The sequence below is a fragment of the Oncorhynchus gorbuscha genome, linkage group LG17, assembly GCF_021184085.1.
Source record: "Oncorhynchus gorbuscha isolate QuinsamMale2020 ecotype Even-year linkage group LG17, OgorEven_v1.0, whole genome shotgun sequence".
In the NCBI taxonomy this organism is placed as follows: domain Eukaryota; kingdom Metazoa; phylum Chordata; class Actinopteri; order Salmoniformes; family Salmonidae; genus Oncorhynchus; species Oncorhynchus gorbuscha.
The window spans coordinates 51,264,367-51,277,957 of record NC_060189.1 but is presented as its reverse complement, the minus strand read 5'-3'; the positions used below and the strand labels follow the sequence as shown (position 1 = coordinate 51,277,957).

The window sequence follows — 13,591 nt, the reverse complement described above, 5'->3', positions numbered from 1 at the left end:
GTTATCTTATTGGTTGGCGTCATTGCTCAAAGGGCGTGGTTAAAATAAAAAGTTATGCGCACGTTTTTTTTTAATACGGTACTACAGATTACATTACACATAAAATCTCCTATGATCAATGATTTTGTCCGAATAACAATACTAGCGTACTATGTGTTTAATAATTAAACTTCATACTAATATAGTTTGATTTAGTAGAATTCACTCGTCTTTTTCGACTCCCATGTTTGACGCGCTGTAGCAAAGTGAACGAATGGTAGGAGTAAACGCAATTGTGCATTCGAAATTTCATATACTATTTTTTTGCATAACATACTTGTTTAGAAATAAGTGTGAGTAAGAATATAGTAATAAAAAATAGAACAACTTTATACCATCTAAATCTAATTGTATTAGTCGCATGCTTCGTAAACAACAGGTGTGGACTAACAGTGAAATGCTTACTTATGGGCCCTTCCCAACAATGTAGAGAGAAAGAAAACAGAGCCATAGGGTGGGTTTGTAAATTCTCTCTGGCTATCTATTCCGATTTCACTGCAACCTGTACACTCTCGTTGGCTGGCCCTTGAGTAATACTTGTTGCCAAACCCACTGGCTCCAGGTCATCTACAAGTCCCTGCTAGTTAAAGTCCCGCCTTATCTCAGCTCACTGGTCACCATAGCAGCACCCACCCATAGCACGTGCTCCAGCAGGTATATCTCACTGGTCACCCCCAAAGACAATTCCTCCTTTGGCCGCATTTCCTTCTAGTTCTCTGCTGCCAATGACTGGAACAAACTGCAAGAGACTCATATCTCTCCCACTAGCTTTAGAGCAGCTCACCAGCTGTCAGAGCAGCTCACAGATCACTGCACCTGTGCATAGCCCATCTGTAAAAAGCCCATCCAACTACCTAATCCCCATACTGTATTGATTTATTTATTTATCTATCTTGCTCCTTTGCGCCCCAGTATCTCAACTTGCACATTCATTTTCTGCACATCTATCACACGTGATTAATTGGTATATTGTAATTACTTTGCCACCATGGCCTATTTATTGCCTTTACCTCCCTTATCTTACCCCATTTGCACACACTGTATATAGACTGTTTCTACTGTATTATTGACTGTATGTATGTTTATTCCATGTTTAACTCTGTTGTCGAACTGCTATGCTTTATCTTGGCCAGGTCGCAGTTGTATACGATAATTTGTTCTCAACTAGCCTACCTGGTTAAATAAAGGTGAAATAAAATAAAAAAACATGTACATATAATTACGAAATAAAGTGACATAGCAGCAGCTTATGTGATGAGTATAAAAAGTTGGTGCAAAAAGGGTCAATGGACAAAGTTCAGGTAGCTACTTGGTTAACTATTTAACTAACTACTTAGCAGTCTTATGGCTTGGGTGTATAAGCTGTTCATGGTCCTGTTAGTTCCAGACTTCGTGCTTTGGTACCACTTGCCGTGCGGTACTGGAGATTACAATAAGACTTGGGTGGCTGGAGTCCGTGACAATTTTTAGGGCCTTCCTCAGACCACCATGTCGCGTCTGATGCAGAGCTCACTGAGCAGCCTGCTAGCCCGACCACCGAGGTTGAGGAGCCTAGCAGCAAATTCAATACCCGCCCATACCCCATACCGCCTGCAGACCCAACAAGATTGAAAATAGCCATGGCCTAGCACCAACAGCACGAGGGAAACATCATCACCAAACACCTCTGTTACTCCAGCCACTAGCATCTGAAAGTAGCGGTGCGTGGGTAAAATCCCCGGGGAAGCCAAGCCAGGAACAAAAATACCATATTACAACCTGTGTTGTGATAATAGCACTGTTTGCTCTATAACCTGTTAGTTCATATGCCTTGACACCGTGATATATAGGCCTAAGGCTGAGACAATAAGACGACACAGTGGCAGAATAAATTCAACCACACCTGCGTTTCATCACAAAACCAGAGAGCAACATCTGTCCGGTGAAGTCCACAAGGCATATTGCATGTAACAAGCAGTTACATGACCTACACAGCATGGTCAAGCAAGTTAATGTTTCCGACATTTTTGGACTCCTAACAACTATTGATTTAGAACCATGGAGAGTTAAGCAAGTCACAAATAAAACACTGTTCCAACACAATTTCAACATTTCATCATCATCAAATCACCCATGCTTAGTCTAATACAGTGACAACTAACAGATACCAAAAACAATTTAATCCAACGTAAACTAAATACAGTATGATTTGGCTGTCCATGGTACTGATTTCATGTGTGTTCGTGCGTGCTTGCAAGTAGAACATGTTGACTCACCCTACTTGTAGAGAAACGCCAATGACATCCTCTTCTCATGTTGCCAAAACGGTCTGACTGTCATACAGTTCTTCCATTTAGTTTTTGTTGTCCTAGGCTACCTGATAAATTATTTAGTTTTTTTCTTGGTTCATATATTGCATCCAATGAATATACGCCACTGCTATCGACGACTCCGGTGATGAGGAGGCAGAGCCTCCCGTCTTGACACTTACCCAAGCCGCATTTTCAGTGGGAGAAAACAGGCTTTTTGTAGCGCCTGGTTCAAGGTCTGCAGTTGGTTGTGGTGTACGCTGTCGTCTGAGGAGGCGATAGATTGACAAGGTAATGTATGTAGCTCCCTGTACAATTTCTTTAGGAAACCCACGGTGGCTGCACAGTACAGTGGAAAAAAAACTGAAAAGACTGCTTGATCAGAGACGGAATGGCCACCTTGCCATGATGTTAGTCATCTTTAAGTCAAGTGACATCACAGAGATGCTCGATGAAGTGGAATCTACTCGCGTATATGGTGACTCGCGTATATGGTGCTGCTATGTGAGACTTGAGATCACAGGCATACTGAAAGCAGTGACAGAGCCGAGCTTTAAGTTTATTGCTAACACGACTCACAAAATCATGGGGCTCCTTGACCCGCTTAACAAGTTACTGCAGTCTGAAACTACTGATTTGCAGACCGGTGTCAAACTTGACCGCAGTACCTATGGGTGAAAAACAGCTATGTGATGCTGAATTCTGAAAGCTTTGGGAGGCATTCCAGGAGGGAGGGCAGGAGCATATCTGCTCCAAGCAAATGATGGAGAGTCATGAGAAACTCTGCAAGAGTATCTATTTGAACAGCCTTGTCTCATAGACTAGAAGTAACAGTAAATCTGGGACACTCAAATTAGTAGGATATGTTTGGTATGCTTCAAAATTCAAAAGGCACTCACACATCTTTTTTGCAGGTGCATGGTAACAATTGAATACAATGAGAAAAAAGAAGAAACCCACATACAGGAATATGATTCCAAATAAATGACATTATTACATGTTCCACCACCCATGTTATCTACATTATTAAATGTCCACGTGGGCTATGTAGGTAAAACCTCTCGTTCTCTCAAGCAGATCATTTGTGAACATAATGGTTGAAATCAGGAGAAACTACAGGTATTATCTAGTCAGCAGTACATTTTAATGACCTGAAATATGACATTTCTACCTTTTAGATTTTGTGGTATAGAGAAAGTTAAGATATCAGACAGGGGAGTTGATATAAATAATACTCTGAGTAAAAATAATGTTTTGGGGATTTTCATCCAGACATTATTTCCTAAAGGTCTGAATGAAGAAATCACTATATGAAATTGACAAAAAAAAGAAACGTCCCTTTTTTCAGGACCCGGTCTTTCAAAGATCATTCGTAAAAATACAAATAACTTTATAGAACTTCATTGTAAAAGGGTTTAAACACTGCTTCCCATGCATATTCAATGAACCGTAAACCATTAATGAACATGCACCTGTGGAATGGTCGTTAAGGCATTAAAAGCTTACAGACACTAGGCAATTCAAGTCACAGTTCTGAAAACTTAGGACACGAAAGAGGCCTTTCTACAGACTTTGAAAAACACCAAAAGAAAGACTCCCAGGGTCCCTGCTCATCTGCGTGAATGTGCCTTAGGCATGCTGCAAGGAGGCATGAGGGCTGCAAGGAGGCATGAGGACTGCAGATGTGGCCAGGGCAATAAATTGCAATGTCCATACTGTGAGACGCCCAAGACAGCGCTACAGGGAGACAGCTGATCGTCCTCACAGTGGCAGACCGTCCTCGCAGTGGCAGACCGTCCTCGCAGTGGCAGACCACGTGTAACAACACCTGCACAGGATCTGTATATCCGAACATCACAACTGCAGGACAGGTACAGGATGGCAACAACTGCCCGAGTTACACCAGGAACACACAACCCCTCCATCAGTTCTCAGGCTGTCCGCAATAGGCTGAGAGAGGCTGGACTGAGGGCTTGTAGGCCTGTTGTAAGGCAGGCCCTCACCAAACATCACCAGCAACACAGTCGCCTATGGGCACAAACCCACCATCGCTGGACCAGACAGGACTGGCAAAAAGTGCTCTTCACTGACGAGTCGTGGTTTTATCTCACCAGGGGTGATGGTCAGATTCACGTTTATAGTCGAAGGAATGAGCGTTACACCGAAGCCTGTACTCTGGAGCGGGATTGAGGTGGAGGGTCCGTCATGGTCTGGGGCGGTGTGTCACAGCATCATCGGACTGAGCTTGTTGTCATTGCAGGCAATCTCAACGCTGTGCGTTACAGGAAAGACATCCTCCTCCCTCATGTGGTACCTTTCCTGCAGGCTCATCCTGACATGACTCTCCAGCATGACAATGCCACCAGCCATACTGCTTGTTCTGTCTGTGATTTCCTGCAAGACAGGAATGTCAGTGCTCTGCCATGGCCAGCGAAGAGCCTGGATCTCAATCCCATTGGGCACATCTGGGACTTGTTGGATCGGAGGGTGAGAGCTAGGGCCATTCCCCCCCAGAAATATCCGGGAACTTGCAGGTGCCTTGGTCGAAGAGTGGGGTAACATCTCACAGCAAGAACGGCCAAATCTGATGCAGTCCATGAGGAGAAGCAGCACTGCAGTACTTAATGCAGCTGGTGGCCGCACCAGATACTACCTGTTACTTTTGAACCCCCCCCCCCCCCCATTATTCTATTTATTTTAGTCACGTCTGTGGAACTTGTTCAGTTTGTGTCTCAGTTGTTGAATCTTATGATCATACAAATATTTGCACATGTTAAGTTTGCTCAAAACAAACGCAGTTGACAGTGAGAGGACATTTCTAACACCCTCCCAACATATCCTCCAAACACTGGGTTCGAGGCCATTATCACTTTTATACAACGGGTTACCAACATATACAAATAATGATTTGACATATTTTCAATAAACTTGAATTATTCACCCTTCCACGGGCTATAGTCCTGACACAAATCTAGTGCTGCTACCCAATCCGGCTGGTTGTTCATTCTATCGGATAGGTTGCCAGAGACGCTACCCTCTCTAACCAAATCGCTAACAGTGACAAAAAATAAAATCAGTAACAGAATGACTGCAATTGAATTGGCCACAATAGGAAATCATAGTCTCAAAACAGTTACAGTAAAGCAGAGTAGACCACAGTAAAGTACAGCAAAGAAGATTATAGTTCAGTACAGTATAATGTAATATACTCTACTGGACTTTACAGTAATGTCCAAACTTGTTAAACATAGAAGTCTATGATTGGTACAGATTTGGTCTGGTCTTGACCAACCAAATTTGGTCTTGTTTGGGTGCGGAGCTCATTAGAATAATAGCCAGTGTGTAGTATAATACTCAAACATGCAAAGGAGGATTACATTTTTTTCTACCTTGGTACCTATTCAGGATATATCACCATGAAGAGAATTACACACTCATAATTATGCATTTCTATATAGTACAGATCAAGGACCCATGATGTCATTATGTTACTGGGTGTTGATCCACTTCACTGACTGTAGTTCAATCATCTACATTGTTTTTTTAAAACTCAAGGTGTCATATCATAGCTGACACATTCTTTCTGCAGACATATTTTAATCATAATTTGGAGTTTTTGGAACAAAGTGGTCACAAAAAAACTAATTCTTTCATCAAAATTTGCATCTGCACTGTTCCTCAAATAAATGTGTTCTAGTAACATTGTCAGTGGCAATTGTTAAAAGTAGACTTCTGCATATACAGTTGAAGTCGGAAGTTTACATACACGTAGGTTGGAGTCATTAAAACTCCCTTTTCCACCACTCCACAAATTTCTTGTTAACAAATTATAGTTTTGGCAAGTCGGTTAGGACATCTACTGTGTGCATCTACTTTTTCCAACAATTGTTCACAGATTATTTCACTTTTATTACAGATTACTTTTATTACAGACTATTACTTAGAGCTCACTGTGTCACAATTCCAGTGGGTCAGAAGTTCATATACACTAAGTTGACTGCCTTTAAAAGCTTGGAAAAATTCCAGAAAATTATGTCATGACTTTAGAAGCTTCTGATAGGCTAATTGACATCATTTGAGTCAATTGGAGGTGTACCTGTGGATGTATTTCAAGGCCTACCTTCAAACCCAGTGCCTCTGTGCTTGACATCAAGGGAAAATCAAAAAAAATCATCCAAGACCTCAGAAAAAAAGTGGACCTCCACATGTCTGGTTCATCCTTGGGAGCAATTTCCAAATGCCTGAAGGTACCACGTTCATCTGTACAAACAATAGTACGCAAGTATAAACACCATGAGACTACGCAGCTGTCATACTGCTCAGGAATGAGACACGTTCTGTCTCCTTGAGATGAACATACTTTGGTGTGAAAAGTGCAAATCAATCCCAGAACAACAGCAAATAACCTTGTGAAGATGCTGGAGGAAACAGGTACAAAATCATTTATATTCACAGTAAAACAGGTCCTATATCGACATGACCTGAAAGGCCTGAAAGGCTCAGCAAGGAAAAAGCCACTGCTCCAAAACCGTCATAAAAAAGCTAGACTACGGATTGCAACTGCACATAGGGACAAAGACCGTATTTTTGGGAGAAATGTCCTCTGGTCTGATGAAACAAAAATAGAACTGTTTGGCCATAATGACCATTGTTATGTTTGGAGGAAAAGGGGGAGGCTTGCAAGCCGAAGAACACCATCCCAACTGTGAAGCACGGAGGTGGCAGCATCATGTTGTGGGGGTGCTTTGCTGCAGGTGGGACTGGTGCACTTCACAAAATAGGAGGGACTGGTGCACTTCACAAAATAGATGGCATCATGAGGATGGAACATTATGTGGATATATTGAAGCAACATCTCAAGACATCAATCAGGAAGTTAAAGCTTGGACACAAATGATCCCAAGCATTATTCAAAAGTTGTGGCAAAATGGCTTAAGGACAACTAAGTCAAGGTACTGGAGTGGCCATCACAAAGCTCTGACATCAATCCTATATAAAATGTGTGGGCAGAACTGAAAAAGTGTGTGCGAGCAAGGAGGCCTACAAACCTGACTCAGTTTCACCAGCTCTGTCAGAAGGAATGGGCCAAAATTCACCAAACTTATTATGGAAAGCATGTGGAAGGCTACCCAAAACATTTGACCCAAGTTAAACAATTTAAAGGCAATGCTACCAAATAATAATTGAGTGTACTTCTGTCCTACTGGGAATGTGATGAATTAAATAAAAGCTGAAATAAATCACTACTATTTTTCAGACATTTCACATTCTTAAAATATATTTGTGATCATAACTGACGTAAGACAAGATCATTTTTACTATGATTAAATGTCAGGAATTGTTTAAATGTATTTGGCTAAGATGTTTGTAAACTTCCAACTTCAACTGTAGGTGTATGTATGGTTTGTTAAAATTTGCAATCAATGGTTTTCGCTTAGCATACATAAAATTAAAAAGTGAGCATCAGCATCACTGTTAGCGTGGATTGCACACTACATACATCTTCACTACTTCATCAAGTAAACATTAATTAAGGCACTATCATTCTCACTATAAAACACCTAAAGACAAAGTCTGTCACTCTTCATCATTGACACATTTTTACAGACACCATCACACCAGCCATCACCATATTATCTACTCTGCCTTCATCATACTTTTTCCAAAGTTCTCCTCATCCAGTTCCCTACTATATCCCAAACCAACAGAATTAACTACAAACTAACTAACTAGTACTACGTTACATGTCACTATTCATGTGAATTTTCTGCTGGTGTATCCTGAGGTAGCTCCTCCCTGAGAACCTCTTCCTACAGTGCGTACAGGCGAACGGCCTCTCTCCCTTGTGGACCTTCAACTGCATCTTCAGCTGGTGGGTGAACTTATTCTTACACTGGGGCAGCTGTAGGGTTTCTCCCCTGTGTGGACCCTCTGGTGCCTCTTCAGGTTGGAGGAGTGTGAGAAACTAGCCCGGCACAAGTGGCAGCCAAACGGTTTCTCCCCTGTGTGAACCCTCTGGTGCCTCTTCAGGTTGGAGGAGTGGGAGAAACTAGCCCGGCACAGGTGGCAGCCAAATGGTTTCTCCCCCATGTGCAACCTCTGGTGGATTGCCACCTGTTGGGGGAAACGGAAGGCTTTCCCACAGAACGAACACGGGAAGCGCTTCTCTTTGGCGCCGCCACCTTTACTAATGCTGCTTCCACTACTGTCATTTGTCAATGGGCTTGTGTTGCCATTTAGTGTTGAGGCACAGGCATTGTCTGAGGTCTGGTTTAACATTAGGAGAGTGTGAGGAGGACGAAGGCCAGGGAGTGTCTGTGTTGTCGCAGGGTCCATGTTCCAATTGATAGATCCTATAGAAGGTAGGCTGAAGGCAGCATCTGTTACAGGGTTAACCTGAGGCCCAATCCGTCTCTCTGAATCACAACTGTAGGAGCAGGACGGAGCATCGCTAGCAGAGTCTGTATCTGTTCTCTTCTGCCGCATACAGACACCTCCCCGTCCCTGCAGACCAAATCTACACTTCGCCCTGGTCTCATCCAGTCTGTTGTCATGGATCCTAAGATCGGATGTTGTTTTGTGTTCGACTGTCTGTTTCTGGTTGTGGTTAACAGTGTTGTTCCCCAGCCCAGAGTTGAGGACACTGTCCCATCCCCTGACATCCACTATGTCACCTCTGGTCCTGGCCTGCGAATCCAAGATGGCCACCCAGTCTCCTTTGTTAGCCTCCAGCCAACTACCTGCAGGAATAGGTCACAAAATAGAGTTTAAAAATATGGCAAAGAAAACTCTACATATGGAGTTGTATGGAAAAAATAGCCAGGTGCATCACTATTCCCATTGAAGATCTATTACTGTATGGAGGCTATATGTATTTCTCTTACCTTGCTCCCCCATCTTTAGTCCACTCAGCAGATCAATGCTCTCTGCTTCATCTTCCATTGTCTCCTGTTTGACCAGCAGCAGATCAGGCTTCCCATCCTCCATGTCTATTGACTGCAATAGTAAAGGTTGGGTTTAGTTGGCACTATTTGCCGAAGCAGCAGCAAAAGTCTTCATGGGGTCCACAAAAAACCACAAAGGACGACAAGTAACAAAACACTTAGTGATAGACAAGGACAGTCACAAATTTAAAATACTATATACAAACAATACAACAACAAAAATGTGTGTGTTAGTGTGTCGCCTCACAGACCCCACCGGTCAATGAGATGCTTGAGTAATAGGAGATGGGAGTTCCATGCGATCACGGCTCAGTATAATACTGTGCGTTTCCATGAATTTGTTTTTGGACTTGGGGACTGTGAAGAGACCCGTGGTGGCATGTCTTGTGGGGTATGTACGGTGTCTGAGCTGAATGTTATTTGATTATGTAGACAATCGGGAATTTTCATCACAGTAATGTTTCCGGATGAAAACTGGAATAGAAGCAGTTCATCTCTCGTCAACCCTTTAGTGCTCCTGAGTGGCGCAGCGGTCTGAGGCACTGCATCTCAGTGCTTTGAGACAGATGCAGCTTTGCTCGGTAGGTCTTTCTTTGCTGCACTTGACCATATTACCAGACAGTAATCAAGATGGGCCAAGACCAGACCCTTAGCAGTTCATTTTACAGTGCAGGTGATTTGTACTGTAACACAGAACCACAGACATGCCCCTCCCCATCTTCACAACAACTCTCATTATGACTTGACCATGATCAGAGGGGTGAAGAGGAGCTCCACGGAACCTGAGAGTTCAGAAGTAATTTAGCCATTCAGTGTAGTCTTAGCGATCTGTAGATTTGCTATTTATGCAAGTTGTCATGTGAATTAACTTGTGACATTCCTGGATTACTCATTATACTGAGTCCGATTTAATTAAGTAATTAAATAGTCAGTTAAAAAAAAGGTTAAGGGTACAAGACTGTAAATATCTGGCTGTGTTGGCAAAAATCACTACATATCCCATTGAGCCAAGCGGAGAGAGGCCGTCTGTTGTCACAGTTCCAAGACCAGTCAGAAACGTCCAGCTAACCCTGTCAATGATGCCGGTGGATCTCAAAACTGAACTTGAATCCCCGTTAAGTAGCAATGATATCCTTCACCACCGTCATCTTATGACAGACATCTCAAACCAGATATGACTGTTCAACAAAACATAATTAAATTTTTCCCCCAGCTAATTTCTTAGTTATATGATTGTATAACTAGCAAAGAAGTTTTGAAATTGAGGGTGCAGTATTTATGAAGTTTGGCATAGTTCAGCAAGCCAGCTAGTTAAGCCCACTGAGGTATAATAAGAACGTTTTAGCCAGGGAAAACGAGCTTGGGCCTAATGAGCATGTGCACTAGGCTAATTAAGGAGGAAGATTGTAATTATGCCCTGATTAGTCATTGAAATGATTGGCAATATCAAAAGGTTGTGTTATAAATTTTAGGTAATTTATCTTGGTTTGGTAATATAACTTCATAATTTTGTTAAGTTTTGTAAAAAAAAAAACATCTACATTTACATTATGTCAACCAATCAGCTGAGCTGCCTGGCTGACTTTTTTGCCACCTATTTTGCATAATTTATTTGAACTAGTGTTGTCATGATACCAACATTTTACAAACGATACAATACCGTGCCAAGTATCACGACACCGAATAGTATCACGATGCCATGGTTGGGGGAAAAACCTGTGGCTTAGCATCCTGTGCGCACCGTTCATCGGACGCTTGTTCACGTTTTAAAAAATGTCTCCAAAAACCTGTCACTGAAATTCAGACTTCTACTCAATACAACACATTGAATTTAACTTCACAGTGTTTAACAGAACACGGCATAGAAGGGCTGATTTGCTGATATTTGCAAAGGCCTACCTGTGATTTAGCTGTAGGAATGGGAGGAAGGAATATACTGTACATGCATATTTATCTGCATGTCATTGTGCCAGTAAGGGGAAAAACACTGCATGAAACCTTTACTCTTTAGTTAACAGGCACACACAAACTGTCACCCTCACTCTCAAAACACACACACCGCTCTCTCTCCCCCACAAACACACACTGCTCCCAACTTTTACAACGTTAGGCACCAAACTGAATTTAAGGAGCACCAGAAAGACATTGATTTTTGATATAGTTTAGGCTTACATTAGGCCTATCTGAATCCTACCGTTTGAAGCACATGTCATGAGCAGCAGACCCTTTTCTTTCTTCCTGTGCCAATCAAATTTGCCTAAACATACAGTCAATCAAGTGACCAGGTTGTTAGCTAGCTACAGTAGGTAACACGACCGAACAACGCTGTTGGTTATCAAACCAATAATTAGCGACCAGGGATTCGTTTAAAAATGGCCCGCGACATGACTTGTGAAATTATGTCAAATGTGTGCAAATCCCGATAGAAAGAAAAAAAGGCATCTCCGGTAATATTAGTTTAACCGTTTAGGTTAGAGACGAGTTGTTTTCTTTGCTGTAAAGCTGCAAGCACGTGTGTCGCAAATCAGTGCTTGGTTTTCCATCTGACACTCAGAGGCTGCATGACAGTGAACTTGCAAAGTCTACTCAGACTGATCTGTGCTCTTGATTATAAAAAGCGAGGACATTTTACAATTTATCCACATTGCTAACTTTGTGCGCTGCTGCAATGTAATACATTTACAAATCTAACAGAAGACTCATCAGGGTCTGCATCCCCGCTCGCCATCACGGCAAAATTATATATTTATATTTTAAATGACAGAGGAATAGAAACACATGAAGAACAGACTGAGAGAAGCAGGTGAGTGAGGGCTGGTAGGGGATGCGGCTGGCTGATTTACAGCTGCCACGTGATACGCCCATGAAAGTTGAGTGGATATTACTGGACCTGCTTAAACAAGACACTGTGTGCAATAATAGTGTTTAACATGCTTTTTGAATGACTACTTCATCTCTGTATCCCCCACATACAATCATCTGTAAGGTCCCTCAGTCAAGCAGTGAATTTCAAACACAGATTCAACCACCAAGACCAGGGAGGTTTTCCAATGCCTGCAAAGAAGGGAACATATTGGTAGATGGGTAAACCTATTTTTTAAAAGCAGGCATTGAATATCCCTTTGAGCATGGTGAAGTTATTAATTACATTTTGGATGGTGAATCAATACTCCCAGTCACTACAAGAAACATGCGTCCTTCCTAACTCAATTGCCGGAGAGGTAGGAAACTGCTAAGGGATTTCACCATGAGACCAATGGTGACTTTTAAAACAGTTACAGTTTAATGGCTCTGATAGGATAAAACTGAGGAAAACTAACCTAATTGACAGAGTGAAAAGGAGGAGGCATGTACAGAATAAAATATTCCAAAACATGCATCCTGTTTGAAAAAAGGTACTAAAGAAATACTCTTTAATACAGCTATAATCTCAGCCAAAGGTGCTTCTACAAGTTGACTCAGGGGTTTGAATAGCTATGTAAATGAGTTATTTACGTATTTCATCTCAAATAAAAATGCAAAAAATGTCTGAAAAACATGTTCTCACTTTGTCATTATGGGATATTGTGTGTACATGAGTGAGAAAAAAATACATTCTATCCATTTTGAGTTCAGGATGTAACAACAATGTGGAATGGGTCAATAGGTATAGGTATTAATACTTTCCGAAGGCGCTGTAATTAATATGGGCTAATCATAGCCCTTTCCTGGGTAGCTTACCTGAGATGGACATAATATGAAGGGAGAAATAATAACTGTTTCGCTAACTGTTTCGCTAAGAGTCAGTCAATCAGGCACCTGTGAGTGACAGTTGGTGTATGTATGTGATGTTGGGCTGAAGCTACTGACCCGGAAGCTTGGCTCTCTCACTCCTCCCGGGCTTTTGTGACGGAGGGTGGACAATGACCTTGTTGTAACAGATGTAAGCAATGTCCCCATGCTATCTGGCAGCTTTCATATAGCTGGGATAAGCTCTTTCTGCCTCTGGCGTACAACTTCAGAGAAGTCCTCGTTGAGGAAGATGTTGGTTCATCTCAAGTTCTTGGGTCTCTCCAGAACAGCCATATTGTCCTTGAACCTTAGGAACCTGACCACTATCAGCCTGGGTCTGTCACCTGGGCTGGTTACATGTTTTCCAGACCTGTGGGCTTGCTCCACCTCAATATTCTTTTGATCCATCTGCAGCTTTTCAGTGATCATTTTCTCACTTTCTCCTCTAACTCTATCCAGGTCTCATGTGTAGACTCTGGTAGGCCATCCACAACAATGTTATTCCTCCTGGATTGTCCCTCGATAGTCTGTTTTCCCAGTCATCTGTAA

At 42.2% G+C, this 13,591-nt stretch overlaps 1 pseudogene; it reads right to left on the bottom strand.

Annotated features, from left to right (window-relative positions):
- Nucleotides 1–7,491: 7,491 nt before the first annotated feature.
- On the bottom strand, nucleotides 7,492–11,956 carry LOC124001977 (annotated as a pseudogene).
- Between the last annotated feature and the right edge of the window lie 1,635 nt (nucleotides 11,957–13,591).